General features: G+C 37.7%; 1 protein-coding gene across 1 annotated transcript in view; it reads right to left on the reverse strand.

Annotated features, from left to right (window-relative positions):
• LOC102670932 (transcription factor SOX-5) overlaps positions 1 to 5,754 on the reverse strand; it is a gene marked incomplete at its 3' end in the record, with an annotated part of 50,387 nt that overhangs the window by 43,685 nt on the left and 948 nt on the right.

Here is a 5,754-nt window from a genome sequence, read left to right on the forward strand (position 1 = left end):
AATTCGAATGGTTGCTGATCGAAAATGAAATAAGAGAGACACGTCCCTTTATCCTCGCGCGGCATATGAAAGACCCTTGCTGTGCGTAGCTTTCTTTCACGACCGATAATAACGCTCGATGGCCGGCTACAAGATTCTATTCGCGCCTGTTGACCTCGGTATCAGGCAACAAAAGGCTCATTCTGTCCCTATTATCATCCCCTCCCTCCCCTCCTTCCTCGACCTGCACGTAGGATTTAGCCTTTCCGGCTCACCAAAAATAGACCGTATCACCCGTGTTGCTCCTTTTGTCACGCCAATTTTGCGACATACCGTTATTTTTGGCGAACGCGTGGTTAAAAATAAGGTCATCCACGGTGCTGAATGAACGATAAGAGGAGAGGGCGCGTTAATTTCGTTCGTGGAATTTTCATTGGCCAAGAGTCTTCGAACTCTTCGACACCTTAGGCAGGTCTCGATATTCTCGATTTCTCGATACGAATCCTTCCATTTTGTATCTTTACTACATTTTGTGTTTACATATCTCGTTTCACAAATCGTAATATCTCTTGACATCTTTTTTTTTTTTGAAATAAGAGAGCATTGTTATGACACCGTTCATCGATTGAAAAAATTAATTTTGAAAAAGTTGACAGAGCTACAATAAATAATATAGTTATCGTTAGTGAAGGATTATTTTTATAGATGATACGAGAAAAAGTTGAAATGAATAAAATTAAATATTTTTTGATTTTGTTTCTTTTTCCACTCCCCTTCGTATTCTTGTTGTTTTGTACGTATGCTGAATCGTAATTTTGGATTCGAGACGTACGTTCAGCATGAAATTGACGATACATTTATGTGTATTCTCCGGTTTAAACGTTTGGAAACGCGCGACACGCGTATGATGGAAGTTGGCAAGCGGAATATTAGTATCAAAAGTGGAACGTGTAATAATAATAATATACGGATTTTTTAAACGCGGCGCGCCCGTTTTAATTCCACCCGCGTCACTATTTGTAATGGAGAATATGCGTACTTTATAAATTACGTTTCGTTGAATCGAATCAGATATCTCTTCTCGATTTGCGGTTTTAAAGATTTAATATTTATATCAAGATACTATTAAGATATTATTTTATAATTCCATTTACGTATTCCATTTTTATCGCATTAAAATTATTTAAACATTTATCTCCGATAAATTTTATTAATCTGTCTATTTGTCAATTTTTAAACAATTTTAGACACACGTACGATACCGCTTATCTTACGAAGCGATATTATTCTATATTCTCACAGTTCCATTCATTCCGACTATTAATCAAGTTTTATTTGATTATTCAATAATGTTATTGAATAAATATAATGTATTTCGTGAGACCCCCATCCTCCATTTCCATCCTATATTTTTCTCTTCCATTTGTTGATTATTAAACACTTATACATTGAAGCTTTATATACACTAGCTTGATAACACTATTTCATTCAAACTTTCTTTAACCATTGAATTTAATATCAAATGTGAGAGAAGCTAAATTGTAAAGGAAGTATAACGAATTTATTGCCTATTGGCAATCTCTCATTTCTTTTCACGATTTAATGATTCACGGTATAGCAGCTGCGATCCGGTTCGCCCGGCGAATAATGCCAGTGTTGTTTGATTTAGTTTGAAAAGCCATTGCCGAGTATCTAAGCAGAGAATGATTACAAAATAGCAACGCTCTTGTTATCGAACAAACGAACATTGATCATCTACACTTCCCTTTTAGAATCCTCGCTTCGATCGACCTAAAAATTCGTACACCATAACTATTTTTAACGCGCAACGATGCGATCTATATTTTCATCGAAGCGAGAACAAAAAGTAAATGCAAAAAAAGTAAATGAATCAAAAATTCAACCAAAATCCCAATTCTCCAATTCCATTCTCATTTACCGTATTTATATACATCACAATATCTTTCTTGCTAATCGACCTGTAACGAGAACAATTTCAAAAATCCTTCCAATACGAAGGCAAATTAAACTCAAGGTTGCCAATATTCGTGGAACCTCGATCGTCCTTTGCCCTGGAAAAAAAAAAAAATAATTAACCAAAACTCTTGATCGTTATAATCAATCCGAAATATGCAATTTATTCCCGCCCCCGATCATTAAAACAAGCGTGTATTTCTATATTCAAGGGTGGCGGGCGCGGGGAGGAGTCGCGTCCAGAATTGAACGCGTTCCAAAAAGTCGGGTTGAACGTCACGTAAGTGCGAGTTGTCGCACAGTTGGCTGAATTTTGGAAGAATTTTGGCCCCGATAAGCACGCGGCGTGTGGGCAGCGGCCAGCCTGGCACGATTCCGTCCGCTCCCGCGCTCTTGCCAAGTTCACCGGTTCGCTTTCAATGGTTACAACCCGCCACCCGGGATCGCATTCTTCCACGTTACCAGTCGAGATGTTACCAGTCGGAGAGGATCCCGCTCGACAGTTTTGTTTCAATCATTCCCTCCTCGATTTTCTGGCTCCGGGAAGGGGAAACGCGAAAATTATAGAATATTTGGCGGATGATTCTCTCTCCCTCTTCTTCTCTCTCTTAGTAGTGCCTCGTCACGAGTTTAATCAATTTTCCCCCCGATCGAAGCGTCCATGGTTTTCCATTGGAATTTATATTTCGAACAAATTCGATCGGTAAGAAAATTCTTGCAAAGTGTTCTTCATGTAGGCTAATGCGCTTCGATACGATTTCAAAGATGAGAGTTGATCTCTTTACAATTTATCAAGAGCAAGAATTATTTGAACGAAAAAATTTTTCTTGCCTTCCATCGAATCCATATAAATAGAATTCCGTATTTATTGAGAAACGCCATTTAACAAATATTATATATTTTAACAAACGAGAGGCATTTTTTTGCAAGAATTTTCTTACCCATTGAATTTGTTCGAAATAAATAAATTTCGATAAAAATCATGGTATTGATTCGTACATTACAATCGTACAAAGAAGATTCGATCGGAGGAAGAAGCATACCTAAATGCGTATACAATAAGTTTCTTAAAGGAAGGTTGGGTGAGATCAGCGGAGCAATCGTCGATCGAGATGGACTGCGATTCATAATTAGCCACGTGCGGGGATAATCTTCACTTTGTATCCCCGACGCATTGCATTATACATTGTGCCCGGGGATGTTGAACGGAGACGGAAAAACGTACGGGCGTCTCAGCGCCGATACAAAGAATCAATTCATTCATTCTGATTACACGGAGCAATTATTATTACGTGACCGTGCGATATCGACTTTGTCCGCGATAACTTACACAACCCTCCCGTCGTATCCGCGATGAATTTCGCTCTTTTCACTTGTCCTCTTTCTCTCCGCCATTTTTTCCCAGCTTTTTCCCCGTAACAGGATGAATAATTTTCAGGTTTCGCTTATAGCTCCTCGCGAGATAGATTTTTTTTTTCAGTCCGTGTTGCACGAAGTTGATTGTTGTAGTTGAAGAAGAAGAAGAAGAAGAAGAAGAAGAAAAATGAAAGATAAGAAATTGTAATTTATGTTAAGGTAAACAAATTAGATACAGTTTTTGTAGAATTATCATTCATCTTGCTAGATTCGATTTTTTTATAATTAAAAGAAGGTTATAAATCATAAATAAGATTTATAAATAATCGATCAGAGAACGTTGAATATATCATTTTTCTGCTATTTCTTTTGTGCAAGTGATTTCAATACACGTGATGAAGATTTAGAAATAAAAATATACAAACGTCCAAACGATAAATTAAAATTTACTAGATTTTTTTCTCATCGATTATTAATAATAAGAGAAACACGAGACATTTTAAAATTTAAGTCAATCTCTCATTTATTCCATAGGACTATTAAAGGAATCGCTAGGGGGAAAAAGCTAATCGAAATATCTAATGGAAAAACTATGAAATACGAACAAAAACTTTCTTCAACACTTGTACCAACTATATCGATAGCGTAACGACATTCGATTCCTGCTCCATCCATCTTTCGATTCGTTTCATTAAAATCAAGCAGTGACACTTGGTCCTCTCGAACTCGTTTTTTAGACCGCGCGAAGATGGAGGCATGGCGAAGAGCGCAGGCATAGTCCAGGATGAAACGTCGACTCGTCCGATTTCTTATCGTCCTCTCCATGGACGCGTTTCTTTGTCCCAGAGCCGAGAAGTCGGATATTTTCAGGCTCTCTCACTGTGGACCCCTTGTTTTTTTGCCCTCGGCCCTCGCTCCCGACGACTTCCTTTACGCACGCTCCTCTTTGTATTTCACGGATGGATCTCGGTTCGAACGTAACGAAGAGTCGAGTTTACGACTGGAATCTGTGGATCTTGTCGTTCCACGAACAATGGACGCTTTTGTGGCCCACTCGCGGGGCCAAATTTAAGCGGTTCGCGTTGTTATTCACCGATACGGAGGAGAGGGCAGAATGGAGAGGCTGCTAAACTCTATCGAACCTGTCCAGCTTTTGCTCGAACAATCGCGAATATACGAACGAATATTTTTAATTTTTTTAAACTCGAAATGCTCTATGCTCGTTAAATATTCCAGATGGAAAAAAATTTTGTATAAAATTTCGGTGATCGATTTGGAATTTTCCAGAATTTTTATGTCTCGATATGATGATGAATCATTTTAATCGATTTGTAATTTTGTTTCCGATTCGTAAATAAATAGGTATTTATTTTCTTTCGATACGAATTGAAAATTTTTCTAAAATAGAGCGCACAGTTTTCTTTCAAGCTTTGATAAACAGATTTCAAAAATAGAAATCAACGAATTCTAATTCTGCCTGACACTTTTTATAGTTTGAATAGCAATAGCTCTCTTGCTGCGCAGAATTAAAAAAGAAGAAAAGGGAAAAAATCTATTCTAATCTAACGTCGATACATCTATTAAAAAAAAAAAAATGTGTGTTCAAGAACCTCTCTTCATTTCGAGATGAAAATTCTATTTTAATTTTGCGTTGTTAATACGTTCGAAATTTTGCACAAAAGGCCAAACACGCCGAAAATATACGAATAAAATATTATTGAACCGAAAAATTGATAACTTCAACGTAAAATATAGGGAATACTCTTTGTTAGCATAAAAATAAACCTTTCGTTAACAATTTTTTAATATTGTCGAGTATCAAATAGCATTTTATACTTTTATTAAACTTCTTGCAACACAATTTAGAGGATAGCCTCACTAATCCCTAAACTTTAATTCCATAGCTCCTAATTAAATTGTAAAATAATTATCTCCACCTAACCTAATTCGCTCTATTCCGGTTCAACATTCCTTTTCGAAAAAGAGCAATTCATCTCATCTCAAAATCTCCGTTCCACTATATATCGATTCGAACGTTGGATGAATATAATCGTTTCACAGCGATATTAAAGAAAAAAAGAGAAAAACACCATTTTTTAAAACTCCGTATTTACCGGTTATGTAAAGCGTTCTTATTAAAGGCATCGACAACAAGTCGGAAAACAAACAACGGGAGATTAAAAGGCGTGGCGATTGCAACATCGCAACGAATCAAGCAGCCACGAATGCCTCGGGTTGGGGCATATCGAGAGACAATATCGGCTAATTAGAACGAGACACGTACGCGAGTTTATTATGTAACACGAGCCATCGTGATAAATCGGCGATACCGAAAATCGCCGAATCAAGCCGGACCCCGCGAATTCGGGGAAAACAGGAAGGAACGCCTCGGCCAATGGAGCCAGGCCTCATTTCCTCCGGCTGACCGGCCACTTCCTGGCGCCG

The sequence above is a fragment of the Apis dorsata genome, unplaced genomic scaffold (genome assembly GCF_000469605.1).
Source record: "Apis dorsata unplaced genomic scaffold, Apis dorsata 1.3 scaffold_162, whole genome shotgun sequence".
Lineage (NCBI taxonomy): Eukaryota > Metazoa > Arthropoda > Insecta > Hymenoptera > Apidae > Apis > Apis dorsata.